The sequence below is a fragment of the Malus domestica genome, chromosome 09, assembly GCF_042453785.1.
Source record: "Malus domestica chromosome 09, GDT2T_hap1".
NCBI lineage: Eukaryota > Viridiplantae > Streptophyta > Magnoliopsida > Rosales > Rosaceae > Malus > Malus domestica.
In genome coordinates this window covers 26,197,267-26,214,809 of record NC_091669.1, presented here as the reverse complement: position 1 = coordinate 26,214,809, position 17,543 = coordinate 26,197,267, and the positions used below count along the sequence as shown (strand labels likewise).

General features: G+C 37.4%; 1 non-coding gene across 1 annotated transcript; it reads right to left on the bottom strand.

The window, feature by feature from the left end:
- Nucleotides 1–8,200: 8,200 nt before the first annotated feature.
- Nucleotides 8,201–8,307, bottom strand: LOC114822912 (small nucleolar RNA R71). The gene has a single exon (XR_003771079.1). It is a non-coding gene; the product is annotated as a small nucleolar RNA R71 (small nucleolar RNA).
- Between the last annotated feature and the right edge of the window lie 9,236 nt (nucleotides 8,308–17,543).

Below are 17,543 nucleotides of genomic sequence, written 5' to 3'. Positions count from 1 at the left end.
ACTATTGTATACCCAGCATAATAAAAAAGAAAATCAATCAAAATAATTTGAAAATTTTGAATTTTAACAAAAATAATAAAATATAGAGTAAAGTGAATACAATCAGGATTGACTTCTTAGAATAAAAATATGATTTTTTTTCTATTAAAGTAAACAGTACCAGGAGATAGTACAATGATATATTATAAATAAGTTGCCAACTACACATTATATTTCGAGTATAACGATATATTTTACACTAAGGGGGTGTAGTCAAACTAAGATTTTAAATGATTTTAAAAGTGATAGATTTGATAAGATTTAGAAGGATTTAAGACTCCTACAAATTTCATATGGATTTTAAAGAATTTGAATGGATTTTTTCATATGAATTTTGGTGGATTGTAGTGGATTTTCATATAATTTTTTTATTGAAAAAAAAAAATCTTTCCTCTTGCTCGTGAAGGTATAAAATTCAATAAAAAAAAAAACAACCAACCCTGATGAAATTTTGAGCTAAATTCGAAAAATTCAAATAAATATCAAGCCTCAAGCCAATCGTCACTATCATTAACCGATTAGATTGCAACTCAATTCAAAAATTGAACAAAGAAAACGAAAGCATGTATGGTTTGAAACTAGAACTCTAATAAGCAACGAAACAAAATTCGATCAAATTGAGAACATAAATTGATGCGAAAACCCTAACCATCAAACAAAAAATATGATTTACTGATCAAATACAAATTCAAATCCAGATTAACAAAACGATGTAAAGAACTACAATCAAGGAACCCTAATCATAAAGCCCTGGTGGTAAAGAACTGCAATCAAGGAGTGATGGCTTACCTTTCGGAATATGGACAAGAGCCAAGGGAGAAGAAAGGGAAGAAGGATTTTAAAATCCTACGGAGTGAGGTTGGATTCTTTTTAATCTTGGTTATATATACTTTTTACTCTCAAATTCCACAAAATCCACAACTTATAGAAATCCTCCAAATCCTAATTTTTTTAATACACTTAGGGACACACCCCGACCTGAAATCAAGGCGTGCTGGCCATCACATAAGGGTGACGTAGCCATGTGCATAGTGTAGAAGCGATAAGGATATGAAATATACGAATAAATAAAACCGAAAGTTAACATAAGGTGCACTAAAGTGTTAGGAATGAGATACAAGTGTAAATACACCTAATCAAAGTATAGAAAGTCTAGGTGCAGTCCAGTAGGACAAGTACTAGTTATACAGTACCAGAAGAGGTCCTACGGATAATATATTTTGTCAAAATCGCCGAATCCTCAAATTCCACCAACAGCAAGTCTACCTAAAACCTGAAGGGGCGTAAAACAGGAAGTGTGAGTGGGTAAAAACAAAGCTTTTCAAAATCATTTCATTTATCAAATGCTCTAACCCCTCGCCGTAAAACACGTATAATTTTCCCAGAAATGGAACATAAACATAAACATACATATATATATATAAATTCAAATCATGCTTCACATGTTCATAATCATAAATATGCCATGCCAAGATATAAACAGAATAAGTAACTCATGTGAAAATAAATTCATGGAAAATAACACATTAGCCGGAACCCCTGCAAAAGTCTGTACGGCTAAATTCATAGCTCATTAGTCAATCTAGCCGGAGTCACTGCAAATGACCTATACGGCACTACACTGCACACGAGTCGGAACCACTGAAAAGGTATGTACGACAAGACTGGGTGTAATATAGTTATGCTCAATGCTACGCAGTTATGATAATTATGCGATAAATCGCTAGTCACCTACAAGTCGGAACCACCTATGATGGTCTGTACAACAAGATGGTGCACCTATATTGGAACCACTGTGAGCATATGGTGCGAGAGGTGACATCATAAATAGGCCTGTACTATATCCCTGGCTAAATCACAATCACCCGGGGTGTAGGTTTATGAGCTCTATGCTTCTCAAATAATCACAACCGTTATTCACATTCACAATTCATAAACTCACCTGGGCTTACCTGAGCATCCACAACACCACAATTATATATATGCATCATATACTATTTCATATTATGAATATAAATTTATATGCATGGCATTTCAAAGCATACTTTCATTTAAACGCATTTTCTGGGAAAATATCAAGTATATAAGTATATACTGAAAACCAAAAGCCACTCACTGGTATGTCGAAGGTCATAGCCCCCGAGCCGTCCTTGATTGCGCTCGTCCTTGGGGTAAGTCTCCCCTATATGCGAAACAACTATAAAAACGTTAATTTAAAGCACATAACCCATACTAGTTAATAACTTCTCATACAATGCTCAAATGAGGTATATAAATATACCATCGAGACCTACACAACTCCACGAACATGCCCAAATTTTTAAAATAATTTTTGGAGCTGTCACGCACCGGCGAGGGCACGACCCTACGCGCTGCCACGCGCAGGGACCCTAACAAAATTCCCTAACCCCGTTAGGAATATTTCGTTAAAAAGTAACAGAAACCGTTAAAACTAACCAACGCCGTTAGGAATATTTCGTTATCCCCTACCTTCGAACACCCGTGACAGTTGCCGTCACCAGAAACTGGAAAAAGTTTAAAACCTTGTAACTTCTTCATTTTTCAACCAAATTTCACGAATTATATACCAAAATGAAGCTTAAGACAAGTAGAACAAATCCTTACCAGTTTTAAGACCTAAAACTCACGGGATCTTGCCAGAAAAATCCATGATAATCTGGCCAAACCTAAAACTCGCCAATCTCACGTTCCCGACGTCCAATTTACTTGGTTTTTCTTCTCCGAGCTTCATAGGGATATTTTAAAACTTCCTGCAAGCTTTAAATCACCTAAAACATCCATAATTATGACCACATGAACAGTGCATCAAAACTGAGATTCTGAGTTCTCGGGGTTTTCAAGTGTTTCACTTACCAAAAATGGTATGGATAAGCTCCTGGACTTGCAAGGAATAGAAAGATCACTTCCCCAACTTCGATTTGCAATTGGAAGTGAAGGTTTGAAGGTTGTCCGTACAGGTTGTACGAAAATGGAAGAAGATCCGAGAAAGGGAGGAGAGAGAAAGGTCAACGGGAGGTGTATGTGTGTGTGTGGTCCAATTTTGGGTCATTAATCACCACAAAAAATTACTAACTTTAAGTTCCAAAAACTTAGGAACTAACCAATTTAGTTTAAACCTAAACTTAAACCACAACACCACATAACAAACTCAATGTCGAAGGGCAATTTAGACATTTCACACCATCGAAACTAAATATGTCGACGGGCTGTGACAATCTACCCACCTTATAAAATTTCATCCTTGAAATTCGAACAATAAATACAATCCACTAATAGTCATAAAACAAGCGTGGATACATCTCTCTCATCCGATCATCTGTTTCCCAAGTAGCCTCTTCCACTGAGTGATTTCTCCATAATACTTTCACCAAACGCACTGTCTTATTCCTTAGCTCCTTATCCTTCCAATCCAAAATAGTCACTGGCTCCTCATCATAAGATAAGTCCAGATTAATTTCCAAAGGTTGATGAGGAATCATATGTGAAGGATCTGCAACATAATGACGAAGCATTGAAACATGAAACACGTCATGCACTTTGGACAACTTTGGAGGCAACTCAAGCCTATAAGAAACCTCACCAACTCGCTCGGTGATCATATACGGTCAAATGTACCTAGGACTCAGCTTGCCTTTCTTTCCAAACCGCACAACACCTTTCCATGGTGATAGCTTCAGAAATACCCAATCACCTACATTATACATCCGGTTAGTGGCATGCTTGTCTGCTAAGCTCTTTTGTCGATCCTGGGCGGTTTTCAAGTTAGACTTAATTACCTGAATATTCTGAGTAGTTTCATCCATAATCTCCGGGCCCACCAAAACTCTTTCACCCACTTCTGACCAACATAATGGCATTCGACAAGACTTGCCATAGAGTGCCTCAAAAGGTGCTGTACCAATACTCGAATGGTAACTGTTGTTGTAGGCGAACTCCATCAAATCCAAACAATCATGCCAACCACCACCAAACTGCAGCACTGAAGATCTCAAAATATCCTCTAACGACTTAATGGTTCTCTCAGATTGCCCATATGTCTGAGAATGATATGCCGTACTATAAAGTAATCTTATACCAAGAGCTTCCTAGAATGCTTCCCATAACTTGGAAGTGAATCTAGGATCTTGATCCGAGATAATATCAATTAGAACACCATGGTACTTCACAATCTTCGATATGAACAACTTAGCTAATCGGGTTAATGAATACTTCTCTCTCACATGAATAAAATGTGCTGACTTAGTGAGCCGATCAACTATGACCCAAATACCATTATAACCATTATGTGTACGAAGAAGCTTGTACACGAAATCCATAGTAATATTTTCCCATTTCCATTGTGGAATGAGAAGTGGTTGCATCAACCCGAACAACTTCTTCCTTTCTGCTTTAACCTGTTGGCAAATGGCACACCTACTCACGTACTCAACAATTTCTCTTTTCATACCCAACCAATAATAAAATGGTTGAATGGTATGATACATCTTGGTACCTCATGGATGCATTACATATGCCGAAATATGCACCTCATCAAGGATTGCCTTCTTTAATTCCATATTATTCGGCACATGCATTATGTTCTCTTGCATAAGCATGCCATCAGATTCTCAGATTCTGAAGTCTTTCTTCTTCCCCTGATTCCTTGCTTGAATTATTTCCTGGGTCTTTTCATCATTCGTTTGGGCATCAAGCACTCGATCAATTAAAATAGGCCTAACTTGAAAATTAGCAAGTAAGGCTTCCTCTCGATCTTCCACTCCTAACTCCATTCCAGTGGACCTCAAATCTGCAATAAGAGGAACATGACAAGCATAAATGGCATGAAGTCTAGCTGGAGTCTTCCTACTCAGTGCATCCGCCACTGCATTTGCACGACCAAGGTGATACTCAATCATGCAATCATAGTCACTAAGCAACTTAATCCACCTCTGTTGCCGAAGATTTAGATCTCTTTGAGTAAAAAAATACTAAAGACTTTTATGATCTGTGAAGATCTTACATTTCTCACCATAAAGATAATGTCTCCAAATCTTCAAAGCAAAGATGATAGCCGCTAACTCCAAATCATGAGTAGGGTAATTCTTCTCATGAGATTTCAACTATCTCGAACAATAAGCAATCACCCTACTATATTGCATCAATACACAACCCAGGCCATTCAAAGAAGCATCACTGTAGACCTCGAAATTACCACTATCATCTAGGAGTGCTAAAACAGGTGCATGAGTGAGATAATACTTCAACTGCTGAAAACTTTGCTCACAATTATCATCCCACTCAAACTTAACATCTTTCCTGGTCAACCTCGTCAATGGTAAAGCAATCACTGAAAAATCTTTAACAAACCGTCTATAATTGCTTGCAAGGCCAAGAAAACTCTGTACCTCAGTGACGGTTCGAGGTTACTCCCAATTCTCCACAGCTGTCACTTTTTGAGAATCCACTCGAATACCTTGAGCTGATATAACATGTCCAAAAAATGCTACTTGATCTAACCAGAATTGGCATTTGCTAAACTTAGCATATAACTGGTGTTCCCTCAAACTTTTCAACACCAATTTAAGATGTCTACCATGCTCTGCTCTAGTCTTAGAGTATACCAGAATATCATCAATGAAGACAATGACAAACCTGTCCAAGTATGGCTGGAATACTCGATTCATTAAATCTATGAAAGCTGCTAGTGCATTAGTTAACCCGAATGACATCACAAGAAACTCATAATGACCGTATCGAGTCTTGAATGCTGTCTTAGGGACATCTTCACTTCTAATCTTCAACTGGTAGTAACCAGACCTCAAGTCAATTTTAGAGAACACACAGACACCTCGGAGTTGATCAAACAAATCATCTATACGAGGTAACAGATAACGGTTCTTAATTGTTACCTGATTCAATTGCCTGTAATCAATGCACAACCTCAAGGTTCCATCTTTCTTCCTCATAAATAAGACTGGTGCTCCCCAGGGTGAAGTACTAGGCTGAATAAAACCTTTATCCACTAATTCTTGCAACTGAACTTTCAATTCCCTTAATTCAGTAGGAGTCATTCTATAAGGAGTCAAAGATATAGGATCCGTACCTGGAAGTAGATCAATAACGAACTCCACATCTCTGTCTGGCGGCAATCCAGGTAAATCATCAGGGAATACATCTGGAAAATGCCTGACCACACGTACATCCTCTGCACTACTAGGAGCATTATCATTTAACACCACATGAGCCAAATATCCCTAACAACCCTTCGACAACAATCTTTTGGCTTTCAAGGCGAAAATAACACCATGCCTCACTCCGCTAGGCCCTTCTACAAATATAACTTTAGGTAATCCAGGACGATGAAAAGTAACTGCCTTTCTGTTAGGGTGATATTTTATATATATTTGATAACTCTTTTACCTATAACTTAGTCATGATTTTATAGTAAATTGGGGAGTTTGATGTGTTTTTGTGCGATTTTTGTAGAGAACATAATTCGTGAATAAAGCAGGGAATTGGAAGCTTAAATTAGAGAAACTCAAAGAATTATCGAATGGGATGTGACTGATGGGCTGGAGCAAAGAATGGAACCATACATCATATAGGAAATTGGATCATTAAAGCAAGCCCAATAAAATTAGGCGGTGCAAGCATGCGGTGATGTGTTTTCCCAAAAAGAATTGGGTTTAAGAGTCCAAACGGCATGTGGATTAGGGAACAAAAAGGAAAGGCATAGAAAGAAAAAGGTTTTTAGCAGCCGCAAGGGGGGACTCTTGAGAGAGGGTGGCAGTTTTGGGGTTTATCGCACACGGTTCCAGAATTGGGGTTTTAGGTTTCTTTATGTCATCGAATTCATCCATGTTTGTCATTAGTTTAATCATGAACTAAGTCCTTTTGCTAGGATTAGGGTGTACTCTTATCATGAACATCTAATTCTTATTATTTCACATTGATCTCGGTTGTTTTCCATGTTGAGTAATTGTTATTGTGCTTTATCATTATCAAATAACTGGCCATTATTTGTGTGAAGAACTAAATTGGGACTGATAGGTTGAGTTTAGTAGATTGCTTCTCATAACAATTACCATGAATTACATACTTCTGTGGCTAGACATAGCATGGGTAGATAGTTAGAAACACAGTTAGTATATTCTGAAAGGAAATATTGACGAATCAAGGGATAATTGCTAGCAACATGGGAATAATTTGAGTTTAATATGAATAACGGGATTAGATGGGATTGAGAATGAGGAACCTCATGTCCTAGTGCTTCAATATATTAATTTTTCATAATTCATTCACTTTTACTTCGTGTTTGTTCAATTGATATTTTCACTTTCGTTTGGGTTTTTTGCATATTTGAATTTGTGATCGTAATCCATCTTTTATTTAAGTTTAGTTTGAAGTCAATCTCAATAGTAAATTTAGGTTAATCCGATCCTTGTTTGAACGACACTCTACTTATCACTATATTACTTGGACGATATTGTACACTTGCAATTATCAACAACAAGTTTTTGGCGCCGCTGCCTCGGATCGAATTTAATTTAAGTTTACTTTTGTGATTTTCAGTTTATTTAATTTTTATTTTCGTTTTTTTTATTTTGATCAATTTTTCTCGCTGCATTCTCATTTTTTTTTCATTGTTTCTTGAAGGTGAATGCTTGGTACTCGTTCGTCGGAGTGTGTATTACTTGAGTTTGAACCAGAAATTGAGAAAAGACTCTGTGAAATCCGAAAAGACCAAAGAGAAGTTGGTGAGAAAGAACAGCAGCAAGAGAGCAAGATGGCGTTAGTTCAGAATGAAACGATGGGAGATCTTGATATTCCAACCATTCCAGAATCACCGTCGAGCATAGCTCTTCCTGCAGCTGCAAGGAATTATGAATTGAAGACTATCCACTTTAATATGATGCCTTCTTTTCATGGCATGAGCACTGAAGATCCATTGGCACATATTAGAGATAACTTCAATATGGTGTCCAACATGGCATTGGTAGAAGAAGTCACCGAGGAACATCTCAGGATGAAGGTCTTTCCATACACTATGAAAGACAAAGCAAAGACTTGGTTGAATTCTTTGAGGCCTAGAACCTTGACGAGTTGGAACGATATTCAGAATAAATTTTTAGAGAAATTCTTTTCGACCTAGACGACCGATACCCTTAGAGATAATATCATGCAGTTCACTCAACAGGCAGATGAGACGTTTTCTGAGGCATGGGAGATATTTAATAATTTGTTGATTCAGTGTCCACACCATGGTTTGCCTACTTTAGTTCTCATGCGGATATTTTATAAAGGATTAACAGTATCAAGCAAAGCTGCAGTGAACAACTATGCAGGGGGATCAATTAAGAACAAGACGCCAACCAAATGTCAAGCACTTTTTGATACTCTAGCACTCGAAACACAACATTCTGAAGCAAGAGGAAGATGGGCAGGAGTTTTTGAGATTAATAATTCTACCAAATTTGCTTCAAAGGCACAAGTCGATACGATTGCTAGTAAACTTGACACTTTGCTTTCTATGAATGGGAGAGCATCAGTTCAAGAGGTTTGTTCCATATGTGCAGTTCCTGGTCATGCCACAGTTGGTTGTTCGTATAATGTTGATTTTCCAGAATTTGTTCAAGAGCAAGCAAACATGGTGAATGCTTACAGACGTCCTGGTAACGATCCATACTCCAATACTTATAATCAAGGATGGAGAAACCATCCAAATCTCTCATGGGTCAATAATCAGAATGTACAAAAGCCACCATCTGGTTTCCAACCTCAAGAGAAGAAGAATAATTTGGAATATGTCATTGCACAACTTGCTGGTAACGTGAATACTCTTTATGCCATTACAAATCAATTTATGAGCAAAACTAAGACAACTCTTCAGAACCAGGTTGCCTCAATAAAAAATTTGGAGATTCAAATGGGGCAGTTAGCTCATTCTTTGGCAGTTAGAGAAAAAGGTTATTTTCCAAGCCAAACTGAAGTTAATCAAAGAAACCATGAGCAAGCTAAAGCAATAACTCTTCGAAGAGGGAAACAAGTGAAAACAACAGCTGATTTTAAGAAAAACAATGAGGAAGAAAAGGTAGAAACCATTTCACAAGAGGAGTAGCCACTGTCCGATGTTGTACAGCCACTAGCTATACTGAGAACCACTTCAAAAGCTTCACCACAATCAGTCATTGCAGCCACGCCACTCCCTAAGCCTGTTGTCCAACCCGTGAAGCCATATGTGCCCCTTATTCCTTTTCCTCAACGGCTCAAGAAGAATATGTTAGATGAGAAGTATTTCAAATTCTTAGAGATGTTTAAGAAATTGGAGATTAATATTCCATTTGCCGATGCTTTGGAGCAGATGCCGAATTATGCTAAATTCATGAAGGATATCATCTCAAAGAAAAGAAAATTTGGCTATCATGAAAAGATTCAGTTGACAGAAGAATGCAGTGCAATCCTTCAAAGAAAGCTTCCGCTCAAGCAAAAAGATAGAGGGAGATTCAAAAGTCCATGAATTATTGGCACTAATTTATTTGAAAAAGCATTATGTGATTTGGGGTCTAGTATTAATTTATTACCTTTATCTGTTGCTAAGAACATTGTAATAGGTGAAATTAAACCCACTACTGTTTCTTTGCAGATGGAGGATAGATCAATTGCATATCCAGAGGGAATTATCGAAGATGTGTTAGTGAAGGTTGACAAGTTGATTTTTCCAGCAGATTTCTTGGTGTTGGATATGGAAGAAGATTATGAGACTCAGTTGATTTTGGGTTGGCCATTTCTTATCACAGCTAGGACTTTAATTGATGTGGAACAAGGGGTTTTGACATTGAGAATTGGAGAAGAGAAAGCAACATTCAAAGTGTTCGAGGCTGGAAAATTTCCAAGAGAAGCGGAAGATTGTTTTCGCATTGATTTAGTTGAGACCGTTATTTCTGAAAAATTCAGAGTTGAGAAGCCCAGTGATCCTATGGAAGCTGCACTAGTTCATGCTGCTACTTCAGAAGATGAAAATCAACTGTTAGCGGAATGTGCTCTTTATTTGGATGCTTTTAAACCAGTTACAAAGAGTGGACGATTGGAGTTCGCAGACCTTGGATTTGTACCTTCAAAATCGCCGCCAAGTATCATAGCCGCACCTACCTTAAATTTGAAACCATTGCCATCACATTTAAAGTATGCTTTCTTGGGAGCTGCTGAGACTTTACCTGTTGTAATTTCTGCATATTTGAGTGAAGTTGAAGAAGAAAAACTATTGAGAGTGTTAAGATGGCATAGAATGGCAATTGGGTGGAGTATTGCTGACATCAAAGGAATTAGTCCGTCCATTTGTATGCATCGGATCTTGTTGGAAGACAATTACAAGCCTTCAGTTGAACATCAACACAGATTAAATCCAAATATGAAGGAGGTGGTACGAGCTGAGATTTTGAAGTTATTAGACGCTGGAATAATATATCCAATTTCGGACAGTAAATGGGTGAGTGCTTTGCATTTGGTACCGAAAAAGGGTGGAGTTACAGTGGTTAAGAATGACAAGAATGAGTTAATTCCAACGAGGACTACAACAGGATGGAGAGTATGCACCGACTATAGGAAATTGAACAATGAGACTCGAAAAGATCATTTTCCTTTTCCATTCATTGATTTGATGTTGGATAGACTTGCTGGATATGCTTACTATTGTTTTTTAGATGGGTACTCTGGTTATAATCAGATTCCAATTGCACCAGAAGATCAAGAAAAGACGACATTCACATGCCCTTTCGGTACTTTTGCGTATAGGTGTATGCCTTTTGGGTTGTGTAACGTGCCTGCTACTTTTCAAAGGTGCATGATGAGTATTTTTTCTGACTTGGTAGAGTGTTGTATTGAGGTATTCATGGATGACTTCTCAGTTTTTGGCTCATCGTTTGATTCTTGTCTGGATAATTTGTCCTCGGTGTTGCAAAGATATGAAGAAACCAATTTAGTTCTAAATTGGGGAAAATGTCACTTTATGGTGCAAGAAGGGATTGTTTTGGGTCATAAAGTTTCGGTCAACGACATTGAGGTAGACAAGGCGAAAATTGAGACAATTTCAAAGTTACTGCCACCCACTTCCATCAAAGGAGTTCGAAGTTTCCTAGGTCATGCTGGTTTTTATCGACGTTTTATTAAGGATTTCTCTAAGATTACAAAACCGTTGTGTAACTTGCTCCTGAAAGAAGCGGAGTTTGTATTCGATTCATCATGTTTTGAGGCGTTCAATGTGTTGAAAATGAAGCTCACGACAGCTCTTGTGATAGTTGCACCGGATTGGGAATTACCTTTTAAGATTATGCGTGATGCAAGTGACTATGCTATTGGAGCAGTTTTGGGTCAGCGGAGAGATAAGCTACTGCATGTGATTTATTATGCTAGTCGAACTTTCAATGACGCACAATTGAATTATGCCACTACCGAGAAAGAGCTTCTAACCGTTATCTTTGCTTTAGACAAGTTCCGTTCTTATCTCATTGGTTCAAAGGTAATTGTCTACACCGATCACTCAGCTTTGAAGTATTTATTATCTAAGAAAGATGCAAAGCCTCGGTTGATTCGATGGGTGTTGTTAATACAAGAGTTTGATTTAGAGATACGGGATAAAAAGGGGTCTGAAAATGTGGTGGCGGATCATCTTTCTCGAATTATGCATCATGAAGGTGATAATGACTTAGTTCCTATCTCCGAAACATTCCCTGACGAGCAGCTCTTTACCATTAAATCTTCAGTCACTCCTTGGTATGCAGATTATGTCAATTATTTAGTTAGTGATATCATGCCTCTTGATTTGACTTGGCAACAGAAGAAAAGATTCATTTCGTTAGTCAGACATTACTATTGGGATGAGCCGTACTTGTGGAAGCATTGTCCAGATCAATGTATAAGACGGTGTGTTCTTGATGACGAGATGGAGGAAATCTTGCGACATTGCCATTCTCTAGCATGTGGTGGTCATTTTGGTGCCATAAAGACTGCTGCCAAGGTACTACAATCTGCTTTTTGGTGGCCTACATTGTTTAAGGATGCTCATACTTTTGTTTCTACATGTGATTGCTGCCAACGTGTTGGAAATATCTCAAGTAGACATCAAATGCCGTTGAATAATATTCTAGAAGTTGAACTTTTTGATGTTTGGGGTATTGACTTCATGGGACCATTTCCATCATCTTATGGCAATCAATACATCTTGGTAGCTGTGGATTATGTTTCAAAATGGGTTGAAGCAATTGCTTTACCTACTAATGATGCTAAGGTTGTTGTTCATTTTCTCCGGAAGCATATTTTCACTCGCTTTGGCACCCCGCGCGCCATTATTAGTGATGGAGGCAAGCACTTTTGTAATCGTCACTTCAATGCTCTTTTGGCGAAATATGGAATCACATATAAGGTTGCTACACCTTATCATCCACAAACTAGTGGGCAGGTTGAGATTTCCAATCGAGAGATCAAGAATATTTTAGAGAAAACCGTGGGACTTTCACGCAAAGATTGGGCTGCAAAGTTGGATGATGCGCTATGGGCGTATCGGACTGCATTCAAGACTCCAATTGGCATGTCTCCATATAGATTGGTGTTTGGAAAAGCATGTCATCTACCTGTGGAATTGGAACATAAAGCATTTTGGGCAGTGAAGAAGCTTAATTTTGAGATGGACGCAGCGGGAGAAAAGAAAGCTCTTCAATTGAACGAGATGGAAGAATTTCGGAATGATGCATATGAAAATGCTAAAATCTACAAGGAACGTACCAAAAAGTGGCATGATCAACATATTCTTAGTCGTGAGTTTTATATTGGCCAGCAAGTTCTTTTGTTTAATTCTCGGCTGAAACTTTTCCCTGGGAAGTTGCGAACAAGATGGTTTGGTCCTTTTACAGTTGTTCAAGTTTTTCCATATGGAACGATTGAAATTCGTGATCATACAACAGATGCTACATTCAAAGTTAATGGACAGTGATTGAAGCCATATCTTGCTGCCAGTTTTGAGCGAAACACGAATGTTGTGACCCTTGCTTCTCCCGATTGATTGCAATGCCAAGTCGGGCTGAGGACTTTAAACTAAGCGCTTGTTGGGAGGCAACCCAACCAGGTTCATTCGTTCCTTTCCTTGTTTATTAGTTTTGCATTTTCTTCCTTTCTGTTCCATACTACTCATTGTGCATCTTTTTGTTGTGATTTTTCATTGAGGACAATGTTTAGTTTAGGTTTGGGGGGAGAGCCTAGTTTTTTTGTTAGTTTGGTTGATTCATTTGAATTTTTGTTTTTAAGGTCAACAACTAAGGTTTTTATGTTCCAAGTTTAATAATATTGATTTCTTCACCCACAGATAATTTGAACATGTTTAGTTTGTCATTTCAAATGTGTTTGGAGTGGTTTTGTTGTTATGTGCCAAAGAAATTGCAAAATTGCACTTTGAGTTCATATTTTGGTCATAATCAACTTATCTACCTAAATTAATTTTGGATGTTTTTCAAGTTAATTTGGTGATGCTAACATGTTTAGAATGGTTAATATGATGTGTTGGAATAGGTTTGGGACAAAAATTCGACCTACATTGTGAATTGGGAGGTTTAGAAGCTCAAAAAGTGAAAATAAACATGTAAATTGCTGCATAATTTCTGCATATTTTCTGTCATTAAAAAGCTTTAGTGACGACCTTCAAAGATTTTCTCTGTCACAAAAGGCTTGTTCATACTTTTAGCGACGGTTTCTGGGAATTGTTTTTTGTCACTAAAAGTCAGTTTTGCTGATTGTTGGCAGATTTTTATCCCATGATGAAGGCAACAATTTTGGCTCGGAATTCATTATTTTTAAAGCCATTCCATCTTCCATGATGCCCAAAAATAGGTGTATTCTCTTCCTATTCTCTTACTTTCTTTCATGCTTATATTTATACATCCTTATGTGATTAATTGTTTTGTTAAAATTTATAGGATGAGGTTGGAATTAAAATTTTGGGTTTGGGTGTTAGAATTTGTTGGAAACAATAGGAGCTTGGAAGCATAAGTTGTTAAGGTTATCACTTTAGCATATTAATGGCGATGTATATGTCTTGCTAAGAATTTTTCCTTTGCTAAAGGGTTGCCTAGAAGGTTTTTGCATCACATTTTTTTATTTTTTATTTTTTTTACCATTCATTTTGCCATGTCTCAAGTACTTTGGTGGAGAAATTGTCCATGTTTGGATGATGTGGAGAAATAGTGAAGACTACCCATGTGAGTTGTTGAGCCTAAGCTTTTCTTGAGAGGGTTAATTTGTTTCTACTCCTAAACACTTTTCAATTTCTTTCTTTAATTTTTATGATCTCATTAACATTATTTTGCATTGGGTACTAAAGAACTTTAATATATGTTGGGTATTCTTGCCATTGGGTTAGATGGAACTATAGAAACGAAGTTAGGCTATGCATGTTTTCCACCACTAAAAGACCTATTCCCTACCCTTTTGTGTGCTCCATTAACCCCATTGAAGCCAAACACTTAGCCTTTTCTTTCATCACTCACATAAAATCTTATCCACTCTACCCTATATTAGCCATACCATATAGCTTGAGAGATACCAAGGTGATACCAAAAGAAATCAAGGTTGAATTCTACATCAAAGTAGTGGCGTGTACCGAGGTACCATGTGGCTTATTTTTATTTCTTGTAGTTTTTTTTTTTAAAAAAAAAAATCAAGAAAAAGAAAAAGAAAAAGAAGAGAAATTGTACCATTCAGTATAACATGAGTCCTGGACGCCATGAATCACATCAAATTTCAAAGGGGTGCTAGCCTACGTATATACAAAAAAGTCGTAGTGTCTCTCAAGTTCTTGTTTTTCCTTATCCTTTCTTTTTTTTAGCCCAAATACCTAGCCTTACGTTACAACCGTTTCAAAGACCTAATGGATTTATGGGGAAGTCTAGCTTTTTTGGTGAAGGTTGATACCAATGTTCTTAGTATTCGATTCTTTTCATGAGATCTATTTTCAGAAATGGCTGTTTTCCAATGTTGATCATATGTGATTATATATTGATTCCTTTTGCATAAAATCATCACATATGCTTGTTAAGAGAGAAAGCCTAGGTTCTATGAGAAAATAAAGTGATATCTAGTGAGGCTTAGAGTCGAGGCAAATTTGTACACACGCCAAGTATGGATGTTTTTAAGCTCGAGTGCTTGGGATGTTGGCTTCATACTTTCCATTGTGATGCGTTGATTTATAAGGGCATAACTTTAGTTTTGGAAGTATGATTGGCATGCATTGGTTTTCATTAATTGTTGGAAGTGATAACTGTAACACCTTTGCTTTTCAGTAAAGCATTTGTGGGTAGCATAACTAGTAAACCCTCAGGAGACACAACTCCTCCAACTAGGGACACCTAGGGGTTTAAAGGCTTGTTGCACATGATCAGTGCAATCATTTTGCCAGCGAAAGTGGGTTTAGTTAGACTTGTTTTAGTCAGTTTCTTATTTTTGTTTTATGTTTTGCTCGAGGACTAGCAAAAGATAGGTTTGGGGGTATTTGTTAGGGTGATATTTTATATATATTTGATAACTCTTTTACCTATAACTTAGTCATGATTTTATAGTAAATTGGTGAGTTTGATGTGTTTTTGTGTGATTTTTGTAGAGAACATAATTTGTGAATAAAGCAGGGAATTGGAAGCTTAAATTAGAGAAACTCAAAGAATTATCGAATGGGATGTGATTGATGGGCTGGAGCAAAGAATGGAACCATACATCATTTGGAAATTGGATCATTAAAGCAAGCCCAATAAAATTAGGCGGTGCAAGCATGCGGTGATGTGTTTTCCCAAAACGAATTGGGTTTGAGAGTCCAAACGGCATGTGGATTAGGGAACAAAAAGGAAAGGCATAGAAAGAAAAAGGTTTTTAGCAGCCGCAAGAGGGGACTCTTGAGAAAGGGTGGCAGTTTTGGGGTTTATCACACACGGTTCCAGAATTGGGGTTTTGGGTTTCTTTATGTCATCGAATTTATCCATGTTTGTCATTAGTTTAATCATGAACTAAGTCCTTTTGCTAGGATTAGGGTGTACTCTCATCATGAACATCTAATTCTTATTATTTCATATTGATCTCGGTTGTTTTCCATGTTGAGTAATTGTTATTGTGCTTTATCATTATCAAATAACTGGCCATTATTTGTGTGAAGAACTAAATTGGGACTGACAGGTTGAGTTTAGTAGATTGCTTCTCATAACAATTACCATGAATTACATACTTGAGTAGACATACTGGTTATGACTTGTGTAGTATTGTGAAATTATCCATTTAGCGTAAAGGGATTTGATTATCTACTTCTGTGGCTAGACATAGCATGGGTAGATAGTTAGAAACACAATTAGTATATTCTGAAAGGAAATATTGACGAATCAAGGGATAATTGCTAGCAACATGGGAATAATTTGAGTTTAATATGAATAACGAGATTAGATGGGATTGAGAATGAGGAACCTGATGTCCTAGTGCTTCAATATATTAATTTTTCATAATTCATTCACTTTTACTTCGTGTTTGTTCAATTGATATTTTCACTTTCGTTTGGGTTTTTTTGCATATTTGAATTTGTGATCGTAATCCATCTTTTATTTAAGTTTAGTTTGAAGTCAATCTCAATAGTAAATTTAGGTTAATCCGATCCTTGTTTGAACGACACTCTACTTATTACTATATTACTTGGACGATATTGTACACTTGCAATTATCAACAACACTTTCCATAGCAATCTATCTTGGCACGATTGTAGTGTAACCAATCAGTGCCCAAAATCACATCAAAATCAACAATGTCTAATGGAATAAGGTTAGCTGGCATAACAACATCCTCCACCATCATTGGACATCCTGGATATACCCGATCAACTTAACATTTCTCCCCTCTAGGCGTATAAAACTCTAAATAGTATCCTAGAGGTGTAGGATGAGGTTGCGTCGCTTGAGCAAATGTATGAGAAACAACAGAATACGTGGCACCACCATCAATCAATACTCTAGCAAAATGACCAAGAATATTTAACGTACCCATGATTAAATCAGGATTGTTCTGAGCATCTTGCAGTGTCATGTTATGGATACGTCCTTGATTTTGTTGTCGTCCACCACGACCTTTGTTAGCATGAACACCACGTCCTTGTCTTGGCTGACCAGATTGCCTCGAAGATCCTGCACTGCTAGCAGCAATCTCTACCTACTGGGGCTGCCCCCCTTGGTACCACTGGGATCCACTTGCTGAATGTGGCTGATATGGCATAGAACCTCCCTAATACTGAGGGTAACCACCCTGATAATGAGGGTTCTACGAATACTGTTACTGTCATGTAGTATAAGGAGTGGCATCGCCCTGATAATGATAAGCATCACCACGACTAGTTTGGGCATAACTACTAGGTCCTGAAGCTTTCTAGATCGATGTAGGAGGTGGTAAGGAAGGCTGTTGGGGCCACTGCTGATTCTGAGGGCAATGTGTAGCCCTAT